The sequence below is a fragment of the Acartia tonsa genome, chromosome 9 (genome assembly GCF_053477335.1).
Source record: "Acartia tonsa isolate MP-2025a chromosome 9, ASM5347733v1, whole genome shotgun sequence".
NCBI classification, from domain to species: Eukaryota; Metazoa; Arthropoda; class Copepoda; order Calanoida; family Acartiidae; genus Acartia; species Acartia tonsa.
Genome location: NC_137268.1, coordinates 6,511,314 through 6,538,044, shown reverse-complemented (window position 1 = coordinate 6,538,044; position 26,731 = coordinate 6,511,314). Strand labels below are relative to the sequence as shown.

General features: G+C 33.3%; 1 protein-coding gene and 1 long non-coding RNA gene across 5 annotated transcripts in view; one reads left to right on the top strand and one right to left on the bottom strand.

Moving 5' to 3' along the window:
• Positions 1-26,731, top strand: part of LOC145328087 (uncharacterized) — a 633,740-nt gene that overhangs the window by 88,826 nt on the left and 518,183 nt on the right. The gene's annotated exons all lie outside the window — the stretch shown is intronic.
• On the bottom strand, positions 1,772-6,415 carry LOC145327704 (uncharacterized). 3 transcript variants are annotated; one of them, XR_013882226.1, is made up of 4 exons: positions 6,281-6,415; positions 4,276-4,321; positions 4,021-4,075; positions 1,772-1,811 (listed from the first exon to the last, which is right to left on the bottom strand). It is a non-coding gene; the product is annotated as an uncharacterized LOC145327704 (long non-coding RNA). The 3 variants fall into 3 exon arrangements; XR_013882227.1 differs by lacking the exon at positions 6,281-6,415 and adding an exon at positions 5,002-5,068; XR_013882225.1 differs by lacking the exon at positions 6,281-6,415 and adding an exon at positions 4,522-4,585.

Below are 26,731 nucleotides of genomic sequence, written 5' to 3'. Positions count from 1 at the left end.
TCGCACAGAATCCTGAAATTTAAATATATTTTAATAGCGGCTACGTCTCTAGAGCACTTGAGAAGGGGGGGGGGGGGTGAATTCCATAACCCATTTTTTTTTATTTTAGATTAAAAAAGAAAAAAGGAATTTTTTTTTTTTGGGGGGGGTAAGGGTTTCATTTTTTGTTGTTGAAGAAGAACCCGATCGTTTCAGCGGTTATCAAGATCCTTTGGTACAGGCAAACAGACAGACAAACATCCTACTCCTTTATTTTAAGGATTATAAAGAATGAATAATCCATCAATAAATAAAAAATAAAAATTAAAAGTTTGTTATTTGTGCTAAGAGAAACGACAAACCCAAACTGTCCCAGTTTGGAGCAAGACGATTCCAGGTATGTCATATACGTTTCGGGAAAGAAAAAGGGAAGTGGGGAAGAAAATCTCTTCAAAAGAGATGGGAGAAAAGGGAAGAGATTTTCTTTCCCCCTTCCCTTTTTATATGACGTCACAGGAATCGTCTTGCTCAAAACTGGGACAGTTTGGGGTTTGTCCGAGAAACCCTTAAAAAAACAGCCAATAGAAAAGCAGTATAGGAACAATCCTACCATATCATTGGTTAGAAAATGTACATATTTGGTAAAAAAGGGAAGTTTTTTGTTGATATAATGAGTCAGGTTAATTTCCTAAGATAATGTAAGTTCTCAGGAAAATTATAATCATATCGTCGAAAATTGTTATTGCTTGTAAAGATTTTTAAAGTGCCTATGAAAAAATAACGTCATACTAGCCTACCATTGGTCAATTAAAATGTATAAATTGGTCATTTGTATTGTTTGACGTCATTTTTTTGATAGGCACTATAAAGAGCTTCATAGCTTGTATTATTGGAATGTATTGTATGAAAAAAAAATAAACAAATGTGTTTGTTTACAAAAGTTAATTTTAAGTTTGATGGATTATGGGACCTTCCTGACTCTCTAAATTTACTAGATCTATTCCCTATTTGTAGAAAAGTTTCACTATACAAAATAGATACCTAGATGCCATTTACCAGCCATGTGAGTTTGATATCCAAGTTTCAGCAGTTCTTGAGGTAGAGTTGTAACATTCAATGATAAGCCTTTTTGTTATAAAACCTTGTTGATTACTAATTGCATGCTTATAAATTATGATTATTTCTATCTCATATTGTATTAAGTAGTAAGCTTTTAGGATATGGTTCTCTTTTACATTGAAGCTTCTTATAGGACCTATGCTGGTTTTAGACTATTTTTATAGATAAGTCTGGGTATGGTTCTAGGCTATATTTCCCTTGGATATAATAATGAGCCACTATAATCTAAAATTGGGCCAAAGACGAGTCAATTTCGATTTGAAACGTCTAGTAGTATGGTGACCCTCATTTTGCCAATGTAAATAAATATATCTATAAATGAAATTAGATGAACTGAAATTTAGTTTCCGAAAGTGTACCTAGCGTCCGCGTCCTATCTTACAATTTGCTACTAGCTAAAAAAGCTTCAAACTTCCACAAAAAAAATTAAAATTTTAAACATTAAAATTTTGAATGTATAATGTATAAATCGCTTTGTTTTAACAAATTGACCGGAGTAGCTGAAAATAGGGTCTGCAATAATTGGGTTATCTGCTGTACACTTTAGGAAACTAGGGCTCGAATAGGAAATCCATTTTCAGCTGATCTGAAATTAATGTAATTTAAATGTACTTAACTATATGTTTCTCAAAGCTCATAAATCAAATAATTTCAAGTAATTGACGAGGCTTTTCCTGTTGGCTGAAAAGGCATAATAATTTTTTCTTGTCGACCTAAAAAATATAAAACGTTTATACAGGGTGCGCAACATAAATCCGGACTTTTTCTAATTTGTAAACTCCATCCTCTCCTCTTCAACTAAAAGAACGAACTGACCAATATATTAGGTTTATATTGACAGCAAAAAATTTACGACAAATTTTTTGCTGTCAATATATCCACGAATATCCTATATCCATTGTAAGAAAGAGTACTCTGTGCTCGACTGAATACTTAGAACGAAACCACCGTTAACTTTTGTTCCTTTAATTATGGAGTTTGGGTTGGCGTTTGGATATAACTTATCATAAAGTAGCTGCGCTAATATAGAAAAATTGGATCTAGTGCAGTTCACGGTAAAATGTTCATGGTAACAATTATGAAGACGAAGAAAGTGCCTCAAAAAAAAATTCTGATGTCATAAATGATAAAAAGGAGGGATGAGGAGAGGAGGAGAGGAAAAGAAAACCCCTAAAAAAACATGGATAATCCCTCAATAATGACGTCACGTTGAGCGACTTTCCTAATCTTAATGATTATCTACAAAAAAAAACTATGAACTTTAACCCTTACACAGATCGAGCCCCAATTCCCACCTTAATAGATCGGGGGGGGGGGGGGGGGGGCTCCAAGAGCCCCCCCTCTATCTTTGCTCCTGGTACAGATAAAGACGTTTTCTGGTGGTTCATGTGTATTTTTAGAGAAAATTACTTTTTCTAGTCATAGCGGTCAGACCGCTCCCTAGCCGCTTTTAAGCGGCCAGCCGCTAAATTTTAAAATAGCTGTAGAGCGGCCAATTTTGCAGCTAGGATGCTCAAATTTTAGGACGAACTTTTATTTTTCATAACAAAAAAATTACTTTTTCTGATCATCGCCGAAAAACGGTAAATAACGGAAACCGCCATTTTCGGCGGTTACGGCGGTAAAACGGCGGTTGGCGGCGCAAATCAATATTTTTATCTGTTTATTATTGCTCAAGGATTTACCAAAAAAAATTATAGGTCTCTAGCTGTAATAGAAGCCACGATATTCATGATATATGTCTGTAGTAAAAGCCGGACAAAAATCGGTCATAAGTCGGTCAGGGAGCGGTCAAACGGTCATAACACCACTTTTCTCAGAAGGTCATTGATATCTAAGTATTCACCAAAAAAAATTTAGTTTTCTACCTTATACACAAAAGTCATAATGTAGAAATTAAGATTTATTTAGAATTTTTTCTAATTTTTTTTGCTACCCAACCGACTTTGACCGGACACCACGACCGACACAGACCAGATATCCTAATAAAATCAACTCTTGCCGACGTATAATTACTAAACTTAAAAAGTCATGAACGGCGGTTGGCGGCGCAAATCAATATTTTTATCTGTTTATTATTGCTCAAGGATTTACCAAAAAAATTATAGGTCTCTAGCTGTAATAGAAGCCACGATATTCATGATATATGTCTGTAGTAAAAGCCGGACAAAAATCGGTCATAAGTCGGTCAGGGAGCGGTCAAACGGTCATAACACCACTTTTCTCAGAAGGTCATTGGTATCTAAGTATTCACCAAAAAAAATTTAGGTTTCTACCTTATACACAAAAGTCATAATGTAGAAATTAAGATTTATTTAGAATTTTTTCTAATTTTTTTTGCTACCCAACCGACTTTGACCGGACACCACGACCGACACAGACCAGATATCCTAATAAAATCAACTCTTGCCGACGTATAATAACTAAACTTAAAAAGTCATGAAGTTACAGCTCTCCATCTTGCCTACAAAAAAAATGAGATTGAAAAAACTAGGAGGGGGGGGGCTCTAAGAGCCCCCCCCCCCCCCCCCCGATCTGTAAGGGTTAAAGCCTGTTAGCTGGCAAACGGCTGAACGTAACTATCAATCCCGTACACCGTTTTAAGCATCATAAGAAGGCCTATAAATAATCTGGAATAGCCAAGATCCAATGATACACAGGGAAAGCTTCACTGAAGAAAAAACGGGCAAAATAAGTCTTTTTGCGCATTTATGTGCACTGCAAGATTACTCTGCATTATTGATTTATAACTATTCCTGATTATTTATTTGTCGGTTAAGATTTGTGCGAGCATAATCAATACGTTCCACCCTTTGGCCGTTAAAAGCATTTAAAGTCCATATATTTATTGAGATAATCGTTACCAGGAACATTTTACAGTGAACTACACCTGACCCAGCAAATCATCTGAAAAAATGAAACCTGTTCGAAAAGGATATTTGCCCGTCAGGAAGGCAGCCCTGGAAGGTGAACAAACCTAAATTTTAACAGATTTATAAATAAGGGTGGAAAATCTTGTATCATATCGTTTTACAAAAACTTTTTCACAAAATATAAAATTAAAAATTATGTTGTATTAATCCCCTAGGTCTAACAAAACTGGAATTTTTCTTTAATTTTTCTGTATTTTTGTCTACGAAAAGCTGTCTATAATACTATGTGACAAATAACTATTACCGGATTTGTATAATGGCTCTCCATAATGACACCTTCTTTCGCAAGCCTAAAAAGATGCAAAAAATCTACACAAAAAATTTATCTATCAATTTTTTAACTTTACATACTATAATATAACTCTCTAAAATAAGTAGTTTTGTCAATCATCATTGGAGGGGTATATTAATTAATGCCCAATATTCAAAAACAATCATTGAAAAATATTGCAAAACTGTGTGGTAGTCATTACAGAGCAAGGTTAAATACCTGTCCAGTGTTGGCATGGGGACATCAGGGTTATGCCAGGATACATCATTATAGCCCAGGTCATTAGCAAGGATAAATACCTGTCCAGTGTTGGCATGGGGACATCAGGGTTATGCCAGGATACTTCATTATAGCCCAGGCCATCAGCAAGGATAAATACCTGTCTAGTGTTGGCATGGGGACCTCAGGGTTATGCCAGGATACATCATTATAGCCCAGGCCATCAGCAAGGATATTTACCTGTCCAGTGTTGGCATGGGGACATCAGAGTTATGCCAGGATACATCATTATAGCCCAGGCCATCAGCAAGGATATTTACCTGTCCAGTGTTGGCATGGGGACCTTAGGATTATGCCAGTTTACATCATTATAGCCCAGGCCATCAGCAAGGATATTTACCTGTCCAGTGTTGGCATGGGGACATCAGAGTTATGCCAGGATACATCATTATAGCCCAGGCCATCAGCAAGGATATTTACCTGTCCAGTGTTGGCATGGGGACCTCAGGATTATGCCAGGATACATCATTGTAGCCCAGGACATCAGAAAGAATAAATACCTGTGTAGTGTTTGCATGGGGACCTCAGGGTTATGCCAGGATACATCATTATAGCCCAGGCCATCAGAAAGGATAAATACCTGTGTAGTGTTGGCATTGAGACCTTAAGATTATGCCAGGATACATCATTATAGCCCAGGCCATCAGCAAGGATAAATACCTGTGCAGTGTTCGCATGGGGACCTAGGATTATGCCAGGATACATCATTATAGACCAGGCCATCAGAAAGGATAAATACCTGTGTAGTGTTGGCATGGGGACCTCAGGATTATGCCAGGATACATCATTATAGACCAGGCCATCAGAAAGGATAAATACCTGTCTAGTGTTGGCGTAGGGGCATCAGGATTATGCCAGGATACAAAATTATAGCCCACGTCATCAGCAAGGATATTTACCTGTCCAGTGTTGGCATGGGGACCTCAGGATTATGCCAGGATACATCAATATAGACCAGGCCATCAGAAAGGATAAATACCTGTCTAGTATTGGCGTAGGGGCATCAGGATTATGCCAGGATACAAAATTATAGCCCAAGTCATCAGCAAGGATATTTTCCTGTCCAGTGTTGGCATGGGGACCTCAGGATTATGCCAGGATACATCAATATAGACCAGGCCATCAGAAAGGATAAATACCTGTCTAGTATTGGCGTAGGGGCATCAGGATTATGCCAGGATGCAAAATTATAGCCCACGTCATCAGCAAGGATATTTACCTGTCCAGTGTTGGCATGGGGACCTCAGGATTATGCCAGGATACATCATTATAGACCAGGCCATCAGAAAGGATAAATACCTGTCTAGTGTTGGCGTAGGGGCATCAGGATTATGCCAGGATACAAAATTATAGCCCACGTCATCAGCAAGGATATATACCTGTCCAGTGTTGGCATGGGGACCTCAGGGTTATGCCAGGATACATCATTATAGCCAAGGCCATCAGCAAGGATATTTACCTGCCCAGTGTTGGCATGGGGACCTCAGGGTTATGCCAGGATACATCATTATAGCCCAGGCCAGTAGCAAGGATAAATACCTGTCCAGTGTTTGCATGGGGACCTCAGGATTATGCCAGGATACATAATTGTAGCCTAGGTCATCAGCAAGGATATTTACCTGTCCAGTGTTGGCATGGGGACATCAGAGTTATGCCAGGATACATCATTATAGACCAGGTTATCAGCAAGGATATTTACCTGTCCAGTGTTGGCATGGGGACCTCAGGGTTATGCCAGGATACATCATTATAGCCAAGGTCATCAGCAAGAATAAACAGAAAATTTGGCCGCACATGTCTGCTCAATCTGTTTCCTTTTTTTCGTCTTACTTTACAAGAACAGAAATGTTACTACTTATCTTATGACATAAGGTCTGGCTTGGTTAGGTTATGATTGGTACTATGTAGCCCCGAAGGGTGAGGGAACTGCACATATGTAGGGAATATATATGGCAAGTTTTTCCTCCTATATGTAATCGTTCTTAAAGCAATGGAGTTGTTATCCAAAATATATTTATCCAATTTCCTCTCTGTCAAAATTGAAACCAGTATAAATGCTTGCAATGTCTTTTTTTCACAATTTTCAGCGATTTTTTTAGAGAACTGACTGGCACTAATTGCAGAGTAGACTTTGACAAAATATTTTTTAGATATCATATCTTTGGCCTTACATGTTTATAGTTGAAATATGCAGAAGAGCTAAAAGCCAGCACATTGCTGAGTAATTGTTAAAACCATCGTGCTACCGTTATCTGTTCATTTTTTAGAGGCCCGGCGCTAGTTAGCCAGTAGAGATAAAAAAGATGTAAATTTTTTTTTTTAATTCTTTCCTGAACCTTTAGGAGAAAAAAGCCCCTAGAGGTTAGGGGCGTAGCATCTAGTTTATTTAAAGTAGATAACTCTTCCCTGGTCTTTTTGTAGTAGCAAGCTGACATACAACCAACACTGTGAAGAAAGTCAGAAAAATTTTCTTCATTTTAACTGTTTTATTCACTTTATATCACCAGAAAAAAATCTGTAAAATATAAAATGATTGTATGATAGTATTTCTATCACATCGCATTATAAACTTTCCGCGGATAATAAAAAGAAAAGATTAACACAAAATTTTTAGGCCACGAGTGGCCGAAGGGGGGGGGGGTTGCCCGGTGCCCTCACCCCCAACATTTTTAATTTTAGTTAAAACAATTCAAAAAAAAAATTGGGGGGGAGGGGATTTTTCTTTTTTTTGGGGGGGGGGTGTCCCGGGACCTATGAGAAGCTACCCTGTTAAGGAGAACCCGATCGGTTCAGCGGTTAGCGAGATCCTTCGCTACAAACATACAAACACACAGACAAACACACAAACATGCTAATACTTTATTATAAGGATTTAGTCTAGATTGAATTATGATTTAGTTGTGATCATAATTTAACAATGTTTTTTTTTACTTCTTATATCAGAGATCTTACGTGATAAGACATTTTGAAGATAAAATTATATTAACCTCTGATTACGTCTTCCGTACATAAAAAATATTGGTGTTTAAATTTTAACGCTGTTAGTTAGTACAACCCAATCAAGAGAAACTGAAACCAACAAATGACAGAACGTCAAAGAAACAAATCTTTTCTATAATTAAGGTCGGTCCGTCTGTCCGTAATGGTTAGCTCTTTTTTAGACATGTTAGACACTTTTTCTAACGTTTTCAAATTTTGCCTGATGATTCTTTAACACTAAGGAAGCGTATGCTATGATTATCCTATTCATCTGGTTTTTGGATTCCTAGGACAACAAGTAACAATATTATCTATATCCTAAAAATGAAAGTATATCCTTTTCTCGTATTCATTCGAATCCGGTGGATAGGAACCGGTTCTCATCAATACGAAAAAAATATGTCTTAGCATCGTATTACATCTAGCTTTCTACGAATATAAAAATGTACAATCATAAGATTAAAACCAGTTTTTTAGCCCATGCCTTCGGCACCTCGGGGCTAAAAAACTGGTTTTAATCTCATAATTGTACATTCTATATCCCCGGTAAGCAGTTTATAATACGATGAGAGAAATAACTATTAATGTATCCTGTATCTACGCAAATACTGTAAAAAATATAAAATGGCAGACAGACAATACGATCATTTATGTTTATAATTCTCCACTAAAACTAAAACTGGTATGTATAATGTATAGTATTTGTGTAATACAAACCAACTAACACCAGAAATTATTTTTTTTTGGTGGGCAAACAAATCCCTCGGTGGGGCCCAGATTGTTTGGCTAGGGGCTGAAAACATAATTGGTATAGTTTTTACGGGAGTTTTTAAAATTGCGCTAAGAATTTATTTTAGGAGTAGCAATCAATCCCCGTCCCTTATTTCTCCCCCCCCCCCTTCTTACCCACTTCCCTTCAGCAACATAAAACAAAATGTTATTTGGGGTGCTAGATTTTTACATTTTCACGATTTTCTCAACTCCTTTTCAAGATAGAGGGCTCAAATTTTTAGAAATCAATCAATTTTACATTCTACATATTTTCACAAAGTTTTATTAAGATTTGTCTATAAATTGGGGTGCTAGATCGATTCCTAGATTTTTAGGTTTTCGTGATTTTTCTTTTTTAGGATTGACGGCTGAAATTATAGGGGGTTAAATTTCATCATATTCTACATCTTTCCAAAAAGTTTCATTAAGATTTGTCTGTTAATTGCGTTGCTAGATCGATTCATAGATTTTTAAGTTTTAAAGGTTGCGAGATTTAAGGGTTTCTTAATCACCATATTTTATAAAGTTTCATGTTTATTGTATGACACAACTCTATATTAAATCTTTTCCTGGTATCCCTTCATCATTTTTGAGCTTCGCTACTTATGGATGTTGTCATCCTTGTTTTTATATAAAAAATCTAATTTTTTTTTCTCATTCGCCCTATTCGATAGTTCTAATCTGTAATTTGATAATTCAAGGTGCTTCTATTCAGCCTAATCTCTTCCCTCTCAAAAACAAATTTAATCTTATTGCTATTATTATCTTTGTTAGATTGCTATTTCTAAAATAATGAGAACCGGTCCTAATCCACCGAATAAAAATCTATGCGCAGTGTCTACCGTGTTCAGAATAAACTAACCATAGAAAAGATGTTCTAGGGCCCAAAGACCTAGAAAACAACAAAATATAATTTAGACCAATTTTATAATACATGTATTCCTGTAAAGTATACAAAATATACACTGCTATCTAAGGTGTTTATCAGATTTGAGAAATCAGAAATGTAACAGGTTTTCTTTTTGATTAGGCCATAATAACAGAAAACAAAAAGATTATCAGCAGTGAATATATAAATATTTAACATTCCTACTTTTCTTAATTCATAAAATACAGATCTTCCAGATGCTAGGAGCGCAGCCGCTAGTACTAATACAGAGAGTACAAGCCTAACCAAAAATGGTAGAGGTTTACTTAAAGTCGAGAAGATAAAACATATTGAACCGGTTCTACCCCATCCCTTATTCTCTTCCCCACTTTCAGATTGAAAGGGTGACGCAAATTTCAGACCCCAGATTTGGCGATTTGAGAAAAATTTATCTTTATATTATAACGAATTAGATAATCTAGCAAGCATCGCTTTTATCTTATAGAGAAAAATAACAAATCAAACGGCGAAAACTAAGATCTGAAATTTGCGTCACCCATACAATATGACGCAAACGCATGACCGCTACGACCGTGGCATTATTTTAAACCCAATCCCAAAAATAATAGTTGATGTAATCGATGACAGTAGTTCAAAATCTCGGATTTTTTAAAACTTGTTTTGTTCCCCCCCCTTATTTTTGTGCATTAACTGGTGTTTATACAAATGCGCCAATTTCAAATCCCCTACCTAAAATTTTTTTATAATATTTTTTATTAAAACTCAAATTAAAAAGTAGAAAGGAGGTTGACTTATCCCCCTCCCACTTTAATAATACCTAAAGGCTTCTAGGTTGCGTTGCCCCTAGTCTATCTTAAAATAAAAGCTATATCTTGCATTATTTTTTTCAATTAGGTGTTTGAACACGAATTGCATATAGTAAAAATATTTTTCTTTTTTAATTGTTATCCTAATAAGATAAAAGTTATACTTAAAAATTGTTTTAATAGTTATCATTATATTTTGTATTTTTAAAAAAACACCAAAATTGACCAAAATATGCGTATATATTTTGTACTCACTTGCGTCATTTATATTTCAGATTTTATTTACCCGTCATCGATGTAATCTGTCCAAAAGTTGAAAAACAACTTTTAACAGCAGTGAATGTATAAATAGTGAACATTAGTAAGTTTTTATAAGCAAAACTTTCTATAAAATATGGTCTGACTGTTCGTCCGTACATCCGTTCGTCCGTCCGCCCTTGTCGTTAATTTTAAATGTACAAGCATTTTTAAACATGGTTATGGGGATTCCTGTAATAGTAAGGCACGATTTAGAAAGCGAACAACTTTATGATTGATCCTTTTAAACATGATGATTTCTAGCTTTATTTTTCTTTGGAGAACAAAGTATCTTTTATGTGAATTATCTTAATAGTTTGTCCTAAGTCCATCATGTGATAAGTAATTTTGGGATATAAATTAACACGAAATTTTTATTTATATTTCTAATTTAAATGAATTTTTATTCTTTTTTTCTTAATGTCCGATTGTATCACCTATGGATATATAAATCTTGGCTTTTAGGTATGTTGTCATCCTTGTTGATATTAGTCGTGGCGACCGTTTTTTTTGCCCTTGGACTTAAATTATTTTCAGGATACGGTGTTACATCAATACAAATTAAATAATTCCTACTCTCAACAATTGTTTGTAAAAGTGTATTATGGTGGTAAAATAAATAAGAAACCATTCTCTTTATATTTTCAGTCTACCAAAGGCAGAAATTTCATAGATGGACAAATATTTTTGTTCCAATCTTAAACTGTATGAAAACAATGTGTGAATACACATTACTGCATACTTCAATTCCTACTTTTTAGGAAACTGCCATTTGGGAAGATTTTTTTTTTATAAATTAACCATATCAATCAAATTTAACTGTATATATAAATGTATATAATACTCATTTAATTCATTTATTATTGTTTTTTTTTTCTATGTATGTACACCCAAGAATAATAAATCTAATCTAAATCTAAACTGCCCAAAAATTCGACACACACATTTCGTACTCCTTAACTTTAAGTTAGTATACGGATTTAGGTCAAGAAGGCGTTTTACGTAATCTAAATTCTTAAAATACGTAAGTCAAATGTCCACTGTTACAGAATACATCCTATTATACAAAGTACTAATATTTCTAAAAGCGAAGCTTTTCTATAATTAGGTTCGGTCCGTCCGTCCGAGATAGATAGCTTTTATTCGTTTGATCTGATTTTTGGTATATTGATTCCTGGGACAACAAACAACAATATTTAAGCGAAGCAACTCTATAATCAAGTCCTAAAAATGTAAGTATGTCCATAAACATTATCCTGTATTAAGCATTTTTTCAACAAAATTGCTTACAATTTTGCTTTGAGTCTTATACTTTTATATTCTGATTATTCAGTTTAGACACTATACAAGTGTTAATGTCCGTTTGTCCTACCGTTTCAGTGCTTTGCTTTTATGGATGCTTTCATTCTTGTTTGTCTGTAGCTTAAGATTTACTAAACTTTATAGGGGAGCTTCACACTGGACCTGGGTGGTTTTATTTTTAAAAGCGAAGCTTTTCTATAATTATTAAAAGCGAAGCTATTCTCTAATTAGGGTCGTCCGTCTGTCCGTCCGAGATAGGTAGCTTTTTTTCGTTAATTTAGGCATGTTAGAATTGTCCTAACGATTTCAATCTTTGCATGGTGGTTCCTTTAATTTTTAGGTAAGATTTAGAAAGCGTAGCAACTCTATATTCATTACCAGAATGTCCGTACGGTACGTCCATTTTAAACATGTTGATTTTTCTACTTTTTTAACAACAAATTTGTATGTGATCTAATCATCCATTTGATCTGAATTTTGGTATATTGATTCCTGGGACAACAAAGTACAATATTATAAGCGAAGGAACTCTATAATCAAGTTCTAAAAATGTAAGTATTTCCATAAACATTATCTTGTATCAAGCAGTTTTTCAACAAATTTTGCTTCGACTCTTATGCTTTTATATTCTGATTATTCAGTTCTGAAATTATACAAGTGTTAATGTCTGTTTGTCCTACCTTTGCAGTGCTTCGCTTTTATGGATGTTGTCATCCTTGTTTTTACTCTAATATTAAGAAAACAATAAATTCAACCAAACATAGATTGGCTCTGATTGATTAAAATCCACAACCCTCCCCCCCTTTACTGTGTAGAACAGGTGCCATAATTAGATATGATATGTTTAAAGGATTAAAGTGTCAACATGTAATTAGATATATCAAATAATTATATTACTTGTCTGTTTGTCAGGCATTATTACAATAAATTACCTACACACATAATGGCTTAGTTCATTAGAAAATAATTCTCAACTTTCCTTTGCCCCTTTTTACCCTTATCCTTAATATAAAGTAGTAAGCATTTTTTGTCTGTCCCGAAGGATCTTGTTAACCGCTGAACCGATATTGTTCTCCTTTTTTAGGTCTTGGGGAGGTTTTAAACTATTTTTGGGGAGGGTGTCTTCACCCACTTCCCTCTCAAAAATATTTTTTTACTCTTTTGAAACTCAAATTTTGAAATGGGATGATGTCGACTTTTACCTTGTACCTTAAGTTCCCCTAGAGGCTTAACCTCTTGGGGCAAAGCCCCTATAAGCTATGGGTGAAGCCGCTAGTACTTAAATTTAGTAACAGTGTGTCTGTATCTTAGATGTCGCAAATCGTTAAACCAAAATGTTTTTCCTTTGCACTAAAGTCCAATGTAGGTTTATAATTATTTAGGGAAGGTTAACTCAAACCTCCCTAGAAAAATCGTCCCTGAAAACAATACCCCCTAATAAATATTTTCTTTATTAAAATTTTTTTTTATAAATTTTAAATGTTTTTGTTCATTACCTGTATCTGTTTATTAATCAAGACATTCCCCTATCCTCTATGCATTTTTATTATCAATTTGATAATAGTTTAAAATTTAAGCAGAGGTTAGTTTTTCGCCGGTTTGTGTTTTTTTAAAAGGGAGGGGGGTTCTGTGCTCGGTAGGTAGTATGTGGGGAAGCAAAATTTTAAAAAAAATCTAATGAACCACCACGCCAAAGATATGAAGGATTAATGAAGTCAACAAATTAAGTAATATGTACACATGTCATATCTAATTTTATTGATTTTTTTTAGCAAAGGCACATGTTTTATTAGAGGTAATCTTTATGTGCTAGTTGCACAGCTATTGTTTAAGTAAGGTATGTCCACAGAATAGACGTTAATAATTTAAATTAAACTATACTTGTTTTTAAACAAGGATCTAAAGGGATAAGACAATGGTTGATAAATTCTTACTGTAAAGTAACATGTTGCTTGACGGATAATAGATATTTATCAAGAAACTTATTAAAGAATTTTAATTAAAAGTCATTTCCAACTTTAGTACTAGGATAACTTTTTGTTATTTCACCTATTTTGATATAATAAAAGTAGCATAAAAATGAATTTTAAAATAATGTATATACAGAAGGAAAGAACGGTTGAAATGCGAACAAGGATGACAACATCCATAAAAGCGAAGCTCTGAAACGGCATGACAAACGAACATTAACACTTGTAGATTGTCAAAACTGAACAATCAGAATATAAATGTTCCCCATATTTTTAAGAACATACTTACATTTTTAGAACTTGATTATTGAGATGCTTCGCTTATAACATTGTACATTGTTGTCCTAGGAATCAGTATTCCAAAAATCAGATCAATCGGATGATCATATCACATTGAAATTTGTTGTTAAAAAAGGTAAAAATTAACATGTTTTAAATGGACATACGGACTTTCTGGTAACGTTTACAGAGTTGCTATGCCTTCTGAATCTTACCTAACAACTACAGGAATCATCATACAAAGTTTGAAATCGATACAACAATTCTAACATGCCTAAATTAACGAAAAAAGCTATCCGTTACGTACGAACGGACGGACCGACCATTATTATAGAAAAGCTTCGCATTTAGAAAAAAAGAACGGTTGAAATGTGAAAAAGGATGTTAAATTGGATTTATAAAACATTTAAACAGCCATAGCGATGCCAAATTACTTAAACAGGTGGTTTCACAAAATAACCAAATTTTATCAGGAATTAATTAATGATTGTTTGCTGTTAACGATCTATTAATCGTTTACTGAATCTGTGAAGTTTTCTGGTATTTTACCCGTTTGCCCGTCCACACCTGGTCATACTAGAGACGATAAAATTGGTTACTATGGTTATCTTGTAAAGCACATTACATATTCAATAGTCAAATCCTGAGAATTTTGATTATTTGAACCTAAAATTAAAATGTGCTGTTTAAAAAGTTTTGTTATTTTCTCTGCATATTTATTATAGAGAAGTTAAAAGGGGAACATGTAAGTACCATAAACATTGTAAACATATATGGGAAATATCGTGTTACAGAAATAAATTAGATTGGACATTAACATTGTATTGACATACTAGCGGATAGGCCCCTAGAGGCCTTTAGAGACATTATTTAAATAATGTGAGTAGGGGAATCCTCCGCTTTTAATATTAAGAATAAAAAAATAAGCTTTTTAGAGTGGGAGGGGAGGATGAGTTATTTCTACGGGTTATTTTTCTTGGTATGTTGGTGGTATGCTATCCTAAAATAGTTATGAATCTTCACTGGACCAATAAAAAGCTATAAGAGAATTGTTATTTTACTAGCTCCTATTCAAGATACACGGCCATTTTTTCTATACCAATGAGCATCCAGTATATAATTTACTAGGTCCGTCGGTCTGTCAGTTATGCAACAAAAAATATATAATTCGCTATTAATGGATGTTATAATCTTATAATTAATCTATGGTTTGTCCTGTATCATCTTTTAAACATTAGCCATATAATTTACATTTTTATGGTGCGTTAATGTGTGTTTTGAAATTGTTTTAAATATTTAGATATACCCTTGATTTAGATCAGGGGGCAAACAGGCTCAACTCATTACTATCCACAATAGTAGAAAGAACAGGCAACTGTAATACATTAAATTTAAAATGAGTTCAAAATTCATTGAATGAGTGTTTTTTAGCGTCTAAAGTGTCCAATTTATTGAATTGTAAATTATCATGTGATAAAATCAATAAAACTAATATAAAATTTTATTCGATTCCTTTGTGTAATATAATGAATATTATGTAAGAGTTTTTGATTTTTATTATAAAATGCGGGTATTTTACAAATAATATTATTAAATGCAAAGCGTTTCTAGATTTAGGGCAGGTTCCTCTGGATTTAACGGGTAGCATTGATCGTAAACTAGAAATAATCCTTGTAATCAAGTAACACTTGACCGATATGGTCCTTGGAAGGTTTGTAACTGTTTTAGTGGAGGGTCCTATCACCCTCCAAAGAGAAATCGCCCTTATATAAATGACACCAACCCCAAAAAATAGATTGTTAAACTTTTTCTATTTAAAACTAAAATTAAAAGTTGGGAGTCAAATCCTCCCTCAAATCTCCCTCATCCTCAAAGGCCTGAAAGTGGTATCTAGGGGCTATTACGCTAGTTACTAATAAAATGCCAGCATGCCAATCCTTAAATGAGGCCTCCTCCTGGACACACGGACGAACACACATCCTGCTACTTTTATAAAAAAAAATTTGCCTTATTTAATTAATTATTTAGACTTTCTGTAATATTATTGACAAATTTATCCTTGTTTTATATGTACAGAGTACAATGTATATTTTTTTTTTTCATGGAAAATTTAACAATATTTTTCAAACTCTATGTTTTGTTATGCATCAAAATTTGCAGTGTTTTTACCTTTAAAATTTTATCAAAATGAAACATTTTAGTTAACATAGGACGTATAAATATGTCCTATTGACTATAAACTTAACATTTATTTCTTTTCAATAGATATCTCTTATCGTTAGTTTAGTTATGTTAATATTGTTCTATCAATTTCAAACTTTGATCTTGATTTTTAGCAGCTATGGGCATCTTAGAAAGCGAAGCAACCCTATGATTATTAGTTATTAGTTATTCTTTGAGGAGTAAACATCTATCCACAATTCTTCCAATGTGTATAGAGTAGCTCCACTGCTCCCCCCCCTTCAATGATATAATCCTCCACCCCACCCCTCCCCCTGCTACGAGTACTAACTGGATTAAGTGGTGAAAATTGAGCGGTCAATTTTGTGATACAGGTTTTTTTTTTCATTACACCCATTAAACACGCTAGCTTTCTATTTTATTATTGGTTGAATCCATCATAAACATGCCGGCAGAGAATGAAATCTCAAATTTATTGTCTAGTACACAAACTGCTGTTATTCCATCAACATCTAGTGACACTGATTCAGACTTGTACAATAAACTGTCAAAACTAATTGAGTCAAAATTCAGCTCTGAGCTCAAGAAAATTGATGACACCATATCGGTAAGATTTAATAAAATAGAAAGTAGTTTAACTGGGATGCGTAATGACCTTGACATTATAAAATCCAACTATAGTGCTCAATTAAGTGATCTAAAGCAGGGAAGGGACAATGGGGAAATAAGCCAGGAGGAATTTGAAGATAGACGCTACAGTATTTTAAATGATAAGATTGATTTATCAATCCAATCTTTTGAGGCTAGGGAGAGTAAGCACGTCAAACTTACTCAATACATGCTCACTCAATTATCAATGGTTGAGCAAAGAAATCGCCTATGGTCGGTAAGAATTCATTGTTTTCAAGATCCTACCACTCCCACAAATAAAATAACCGACAAGCATGTTTACAACAAAATCATTGAGCCCTCCCTTCGCCAAGCCAATAGATCAGGCTTGATTCAAAACTTTGATACAAGCTTTGATTATAATGTAGAATACTCTCACCCCCTACCAAAAAACCGAGGCCCCCCACAATTCATTTATCGTTTTTTTTTCACGCAGAGTTCTATATGCTTTTATGACTCATAAAAAAAGCGTAATTGATGCCCATATCAAAGGCTGCTATAACAACAGAAGACTTGCCCCCGTTGCCACCCCCTACAACAAAGCATTAAAACTGAAGGCAAGCCATGACTTGTCTGGGTTAAACAGACAGACCATGACTTACCTCTATGAGTCTGGACTAGTAGATGCCTGCAAAATCCAGGGCTTGGGAGTCTCATTTAAGCCAAAAGGGGAAACCAAATGGTATAGAGTCCAAAATCCATATGGCTCTGATCTGTACAACATGGTCCAACCACCTCCCCCCCTCCATGAGATTGTCCCTGACGCCCTTGCCCATCAATCTGATCTTTTCCGTTTAGCATTTGAAATGGATAAAGATGCTAAAACTGACCTAAAGAAATTTTTCAGTGATGTTCAGCTTGACCTCCAACTGCTACGGACAGCTGCCAAACTCACCACCAGCAGCAGAATGCAGCCTGAACCTGAACCTCAGAAAAATGCTGACAGTCAGTCTCCTGCCCAAATGGATCCTGACAATGATGACTATCCTCCCCTCACCATCCAACCTAAGACTGGCAAGAAGAAGGGAGCAGCTAGTCACGCTACCATTGACGGCGACAGCTCAACCCCTGGCACTTCAGCCGCCAGCCAAAACAGGGACCAACCCAACAGGAATGCCAAAATAAAAAAAACTGGTATTAAAAGTTAAACATTATGATCAAAATTTTGCTTATCCTCCACTCATTAAAGCCTAAAAAAGTACGCTGCATTATTCACTCTAATATTATTATTAATATAAAAAAGTTGTATCCAGAATTACGCTATTACCATCATTACCACCTTTTTAATAATAATAATTGTGATCTATATTTATGTTGTGCAAATTATACATAAATATACAGCTGCCCATAAAAATTCACATATAGAGTTTTTATGGCGGTGCCATTGGGCTTTATTATTATAAAATCATGTATAAACTGCAAATAACCACGCTACTAGAAGCATGCAATAATAAAGCATACTTACATATCTGGCGCCTGTTGGCACTTGAGATCAACTCCATTTTACTTTTAAACTATGTCTCAACCATTTAATTTAATTTTGTTCTCTATCTTTAACTCAATGCTGAATTCTGTCTTAAAGGGACTGTGTATGAAAAATCTCCCTTTAAATATACAATCATTATTCACGTCAATGCTCAATTTTTATATATCGACCTATCTATGTATCTATCTATCTATTTATCATATCATTGAATGGGAATGAGCCCCCCTAATTACAATATATGTACCTTATAATTTATATATGTACCCATATTTTAGTGTGTGGAATGTGTGTGATCGAGTCAAGCCTGAAACTGTTGTGTGCGAAGCAGATGGTGTCGTAGTGTCTGAAGTTGTTGGTGTTGCTAGCGGTGTGCAAGTGTTACTTTGCCCCCCTGTCACTTCCTATTCCCAAGAACCTGATTAATGGTCCAGGTAAAAATTAATATAGATGCTTTTGAGCAGAATCCCAACTACTGTTTAGATTCCATTTTTTACGGTGATTGGGCTGAGTTCAGTTCTGAAATGAATATAAAAAGCAATTATATCTCAGAATTAGACATAGCCCAAGAATTAAGTAATGTCAACAATAACTTAAGCTTGTTTTCACTTAACACTCAATCGTTATTTGCAAAGCATAATGATCTTTCATGTTTTATTTATAATCTAAATTCCTATGTCTCCAAGAAACTTGGATTAGTTCTAAAATTAACTTGGATTATATTAAATTAAATGAATATAATTGGACTGGTAAAAACAGAATCAAATCCAAAGGAGGCGGCATAGGTTTTTATTTATATAACAAATTTAAGCATAAAGAATTATTTGAAAATCATTTTATAGAAGGCATTTTTGAATGCATGTGTCTAAAAATCTCCTACAATAATCTACACTTTATTATGATTAACATCTACCGTCCCCCCCATGAAACATCCCAGCAGCTTGAACAATTTTTTGATATTTTTCTTGATCTAATGCAACAAGTAAATGATATTAACTTACCAATTTTTATATGCGGAGATATTAATCTAAACATTTTTGAGACCTACTCTACAAGTAATGCTAGTAGGTTTGTTGATATAATGACAACTTTTGGGTTTTTAAATACACAACTTAGAGCCACTCGCGTAACTACGCATTCCTTTTCCCTCATTGATGTATTCTTTATGAAAAATTACATACCCAACCATGAAAAATCTTTAACTATAATTTCCGACATCTCTGATCATTTTATTTTGTGTAATATTTTCAAAACAAAAATTCCTAAACAAAAATCAAATGATAGCTTTGAAAAACGTGCCTTATTTGAAGAAAATCTTCGCTCCCTATCAGAAGCATTAAATAGACAAAACTGGGACGAAATTATCCATGCTACTTATTTAGCTTATAACAAATTCTATGATGTCTTCAGGGGTCTTTATGATGTACAGCATGACCCTCAAAAAAGTATTTTTAAGCATCTGCAGCCCTTATTTCTCAATGAATTATTAAAAAATGCATATGCCCTATTCTCTATAGTATTCCACGTAAGTAGATAAAAAGATATTTTTTTTACCTCCATTAACACCGGAGATTTTTAGTGCTAAAGTTTTGAAAAAGTGACTGAGGAAAAAGTAACTTTTAACATGATACGACTTTTTTAGCAAAATTAAGCTAGAAATCCTTTTATTTTTGTTACTAGCAGAAACTTTATACAAAAATGAAATAAAAAATTTAGTTTTTTAGTAAAAAGCATTTTTTTACACATATTTTTTGAGTCTTTTTAGTTTAATGATATTTTGAAAAACTTACTTATTAGGCAAAATTGTTTAAGATTAAAAAACCAAATAAATCTCTATGAATATAGCAGGAAAATTGTTTTTGTTTCACAATCCTAACTTTAATAACAAAAAAGTTATAAAGAAAATAAAAATAAAACATAATGATTTTTTAATCTAAAAAGCTTAATTTACCCCTTATTAAATAATTGAGATGTCAGAAAAGTAGGCGGAGCAACTGTCATAATTAATCCTTTTCTATAAATAAGGGTTAATAAATAACCTAAAATTTGCAAATAATCAATTCATTCAGTGGTATTTTTTGCCATTAAAAATTGATATTTTTAGGTGTAATAAAAAAGAAATATTTAGTTAACTTGTTTTTCTTTATGTCTCATTATTCAATTGCCAGAAAAACATAATATAACCATCCAAAAAATAAGAGAAACAAAAAAAAATTCTTTTTCTCAGTCACTTTTTCAAAACTTTAGCTCTAAAAATCTCCGGTGTTAATGGAGGTAAAAAAAATATTTTTATATCTACTTACGTGGAATACTATGGAGAACAAGGACATATGCATTTTTTAATAATTCATTGAGAAATAAGGGCTGCAGATGCTTAAAAATACTTTTTTGAGGGTCATGCTGTATATTGTCCAAAAAAAAACCATTCAACCCAAAAAAAGACCACCCACCATCAAAATCATGTAAATGACCATCTTCTAAAATGTAGAAACTTTAAACATCTACTATACAATAAACAACACAAAGACAAATCTGAAGACAACATTCTTGCATATAAACGTTATAGAAACGAATTAAGACGTTGTTTTACTAGGGCCAAACAAAACTATTTCCAAAATGCAATAATTAAGGCTGGGAAAGATGGGAGGAAAATCTGGTCAGTTTTAAAAGAAGCTTTAAATATAAATAAAAATAAAATTGATACTGAACATCTGCTGATCAATAATGTTAAAATTACAGATCCAATAGAAATTGCCAATCAATTTAACCTTTATTTTACAACTCTAGGAACCAGTTTATTAGATCAAATTCCTATTACTAACCGCAATTATTATGATTTTCTACCAAATAGAATTGACGACACAATTTTCATCCCCCCTTTAGATGAACTTACAACTTTTAATGCAATAACCAGTTGTTTCCCAAAAACATCATGTGATGCAAATGACATTTCAATGAAAACCATAATAAATTGTGCGGCACCCCTTTCAGTTCCCCTAAATGCAATTTATAACCTAGCTATTTCCAGTGGTACCTTCCCTGAAGGTATGAAAATATCCAAATGTATAACCCTATTTAAGGCGGGAGATCCCTCCACCCCTGATAATTATAGATGTCTTAGCCTTGTAAATAATTTCTCCAAACCCCTTGAAAAAATCATTTACAATAACATCCTAGAATTCTTAGAAGAAAATCATTTTTTTAGTGATAGGCAATTTGGATTCAGAAAGTCGATCAGTACTGTACACAATCTCCTTAACTTGAGCAACTTAATTGCAAACACTCAAGCAGAAGGAAATTTGTGGTGCAGTACTGATCGACATTCAAAAGTGCTTTGACACTATTGATCATCAAATATTATTCAGTAAACTTTACCATTATGGCATTAGAGGTCAAACATTAAATCTAATTAAATCTTATTTTTCTAATAGAAAACAATTTGTTTACTTTAAGGGGAAATGCAGTTCCCTTCGTGAGATCTTACTGGGCATTTTACAAGGCTCAGTTTTAGGCCCATTATTTTTTTTAATCTTTATCAATGATATCGAAAATGCCATTGCCAATGCAATTTTTAATTTATTTGCAGATGATTCCTTAACCCTTTTAATTAAAGACAACCTGAATGACTTAATAAATGCACTAAATGACACTTTACCACATATTGTACAGTGGTATGCGTCCAATCATCTGATCATCAATGCAAAAAAGACGAAAGTAATCATTTTTACCACCCCACGTCAGAATTTTTCTCAAGAAGAAATTAATTTAAAAAATGATTTTCCTGTCTATATTAATACAAATTCCTTTGGTGAAAATAACCAAAGCAAAATCAATAAACTTTCGCTTGTTTGCAATGCTAATCAGAACAAGGACGATCAGAGTGCCAAACATCTAGGAATTACACTAGATGAAAAAATGAATTATAAGAAACATTTTGACAACCTACACCTTAGATTGCAAAAAGCCGTATTCTCGTTAAAAATCATGAAAGATTTACTAAATAAACGCCATCTAAAGATTTTATATTCATCATACTGCAAGAGTATAATTGAGTATGGCATAATGTTATTTACGGGAGTAAACCAAGAAACACTAAAACCAATTAAAATCCTTCAAAAATCATGCATTAGAATAATTGCAAAAACTAAAAATAACAGAGAACCTACATCCCCTCTTTTTAAACAACTAGAGTTGGCTCGATATAATTATCTCCCTAGTGGCTAGTTTCTATATGCATATCTATTTCTCAATAAATCTATTTTCCTCACCCGGCATTACTATCTAAAAGAAAGTAAATATTTAATAATCTAAATGATTTTAAAAAGATTTTTTATATTACATTTTTTTCTTTACGTTACCATCATCAAAGGGTTAATGATGATGATTACAATTTTAGTTTAATATTTGAACACACAAAGTGTCGCCACAATCGAATTCTTTTAAAATAGAGTTTTCTTAAATTTATTATATTATAAATCTAAATTTTCTTTTTTATGATTAGAAATTAAATACATTGATATAAGGTAAATAGCAACATGAAATTAAAAAAAGGAATTTATTTTTAATAAAGTAAAATAATGGGTCTTATTGTTCTGGGCAATGAGAGTTTATTATGGATTATTGGAGCACTATGAGTTTTAAACAAATATTCCTTGGAAAACTTGAGCTTGTTTATAGACATTTATTTCCTATATAGATCTGACCTGGATCTTGAAGCAATTAAGCAGGCCGTTTTGTACATGTTAAAAATTGGAAGATTTCATTAAATAAAAGTTATCGCAAATATACTTAGTAAATATGGAATACTTCCCGTAAATGAACTTATGACATACAATGTGTGTAAATTTATGCACTCATTTAAATATAACCAAGCCCCAAAAGTTTTTAATGATTGTTGGCATTTCACAAATAATGTTCATAATTACCCAACAAGAAACAATGAAGACTTTGCTACTAGAACTAATATTAACACTTACATTATGAATACTCCATTATATAAATTTCCTCGTATATTTAATAATTTGCCAGCAAACATAAAGAATATTGAGAACAAGAAATTATTCTCCAAAAAACTATTTACCCACCTCATTAATAACATAAACTAATAAACTTATTTTTCAGGAAAATAAGGGATAAGAAGAACTATGGAACAAATGCTGCATGAAGTCATTTTTGCAGTCCTCTCTTTTTTTTTGTAGCATTTCTTTAGAAATCCAATTAATTGTAACCCCATCTAATCTTAGTTAATTCTACTTTCGCTCGTAATATTTACTTTTAAGTTTACTTATTATTATTTTACTATCTTATGCATTATTTAGCATATATTTTTTTTGATTTTTTATTAATCATACTAAGTCAACGTCTATACATACATAATTATGTATCATATCTGATTAAACCAACATTATTTCTATCCACTTTTTGTACTCAACGTACAATATACTTTAATAAAAGTACACATGAATAAATATGTCCCACCACTAAAAAATGGTAAACTAAATTACATTTTTTTCATCTGACTCTTAAAAGGACTGTCTCAAAACATCTAACTATTCATATCTTTTTACATCTGTCCCCCCCTGGGGGCAGCCAAATTCTACTATTTTAGATACCTGACCAATTGGAGAATTTGGAAGTCACAGGGACACGGCACTTTGCACACCCACCACACCGCAACACAGCACCCCCCTGAAGTCGCTGACGGCACGGGTTCACACTGGCACGCAGCAGTGAATGGCCTGACAACGTCGAAGTACACACACCTCCACACACACATACCCAGCTGCAACCGCAGCACCTTTGTTGGACAGCTAGCCCCCACCTGGAACCCCAGAAGGGTACTGCCGTAAAAGCAGACCTCTAAGAGCCGACCTGTCTTCGGCTAAGGTGAACCTTTAAAGTGGACACAGCAACCTGTTCAACGCAGCAGCAAGCCTAACCTACAATTATCTATATATTATATGCAAATATCATAATAATAAATTATTTTAAATATTGCAAACACTTTGTACCAGCATCAACAAAGTGCAAGCGCCCCTAACTTAGAATATTGTCATTAATAAGGCTAAGTTTATTTTAAAATTATTACTATTAAATATGTACACTATTTCTAATATAAGTAGGGCCATATTTTGTTAACGTAATGCTAATGGTCATTTAGGCCTGTAATGCTGCAGTGCAATAAAACGAGGCGAGCAGTTATTGCACAGGAAAATAAATTACAATTACAAATAATAAGAGACCTCTAGTAGTTGGTTTATTCTAGATAGACCTGTTGATTATTTAACTATTTTTTACACCAAATTCTATTTCTTACATTGCATTGTATGTTTATTTTTTCATCTTGATCTTTTAAATGATAATTTTTAAGAAGATTGAGCACTTTATAATAATACTAGCGGCCATGTCCCTAGCGTCTAGGGGCTCTTTATTTAAATATGTAAGAAGGGGGGAGAGAAAATTAGCTTTAAACCATCCAAATGCTTAACCCTTTACAGTCGGGCCCCTTGCCGCACCTTAATCAGTCGGGGGGGGGGGGGGGGGGGGCGTTCAGCGCCCCCCCTGTTATCTCAGTTCCTATTAGACCTAGAGGGCTAAAAATTTTTGTGCAAGTCCCCTGTTTGATAATGAATCCGACTTTAAGTGAGTTAAAGTCAATTTTCGCTTCCTTTACCCCTTTATTTAACAACCTTTGTTTTTAGGTCCTTTTTTACTGAAAAATTTCAAACGGCTGTAATTTTCTTTTTTTTGAAGCTAGAAAAACAATGTTTTTACAGAAAATGTTTATCTTTATGTAAATTTTATATTAGAAATATCAAAACATAAATTTCAGCGGCCGCAGCTGTACTTGGCAGCTGCCAGCCGCCGCTTAATACGTTATGTAGACATGTAAGGAAAGCTTAAGTTTAAAATTTGAAGTCTCTAAGTCAAAAATTGCGGTCACAGGAGCCTTTTAAAGATTTCTGGAGACCTGGATGACCAGGACCTGCAGGATCATACCTGGAACCTGAAATTGACTTTAACAATTGTATTTCATATGAGAATGTACTACTAGAGGATATTTTAGTAAGATACAATGCTTTCTTTAAGTAAAAAAAAAATATTTTTCTCTTTACCTAGATCACCCTGCCAGGTTTGCTGGCATCCTGTGCCCGCCATGATGGAGATATTCAAAAAATGAAAAAACCGGATGAGGGGGCGTTAGACGCCCCCCCCCCCCGACCGTTAAGGGTTGAATGAAAAAATAAAATAGCTATCGCTTTCAATTCTGCTATCTATAAATTATAGTAGTAATGAAAGAACACAAGTTAAACTTTTTTATATGAAAGTAAAATATTTGACCTAAAGTTATATTCAACAGAAAATTGTCTTTTCTATTCTTTTAGAGAATAAATTTAATTTTATATTTCAAACAGAACATTTTATTATAGATAGATAGATGTTATTGGATTTTTTCAGCTTTATGAATGATTTGAAAAGTATCTGTTAAAACAAGGATGACAGCATCCATAAGATAAGCTCTGAAAGGGTATGACAGACGAACATTAAGTGTTGTAGATTGTTAGAACTGAATATACAAAATATAAATGTAAAAATGTTAACAAAATTATACGTAAATTTGTTGCAAAACTTCTTAAATACAGAATACTGTCTAAGAACATACTGACATTTTTAGGACTTTTTTGTAGAGATGCTTCACTTATAATATTGTACCTTATTGTACTAGGATTCAGTACTCCAAAAATTAGATCAATATCACATAAAAAATTGTTGTTAAAAAGGTTAAAAATCAACATGTTTAAAATGAACGTACGGACATTCTGATAATGATTATAAAGTTTCTACGCTTTCTAAATCGTACCTAACTACTACAGGAATCATCATGCAAAGTTTGAAATCGATAGTAAAATTCTAACATGCCTAAATTAACGAAAAAATCTATCCGTTACGTACGAAACGACCCAATTATAAAAAAGCTTCGCTTTTAAAAAGAATAATTATCTTAATTTCAGTCTATAAACAAAGTAAATCCGATTTAACCACCCATTTACATATATAACCCTTCCTATAGTATCAATGATTGACCTATGAACCTTTCTAAGAATTTATCAAAAATTCATTATATTTGTTGTTTTTTTTTCATTTTCGGAATCAAGTTTGAAACAAAAAATTAGTTCTTTTTTTGTTCGTTAGGGTTGTAAATTAATATTTTTTTTCTTTTAAAATTAATTGAATAGAAAAAAGTTTAAACAAATGTTATACGAAATTTAAGAATTAATTATATTTATCCCCAAAAAAATCTTTTATAATGGAAAATTTTCTATTCTATAGAAGAACATTCTTTTTCACGCAACTTAAATAAATAAATATTATACGATAACATTTTCTTGAACCTCGAACATATATCGGTCTATTTTATTTATATTTTGAAGCATATATTGCTTGTTAGTTTTTATTTATCCCTATACGAAAGTAACAGGATGTTTGTCTGTCTGTGTGTCTGTACCGAAGGATCTCGCTAACC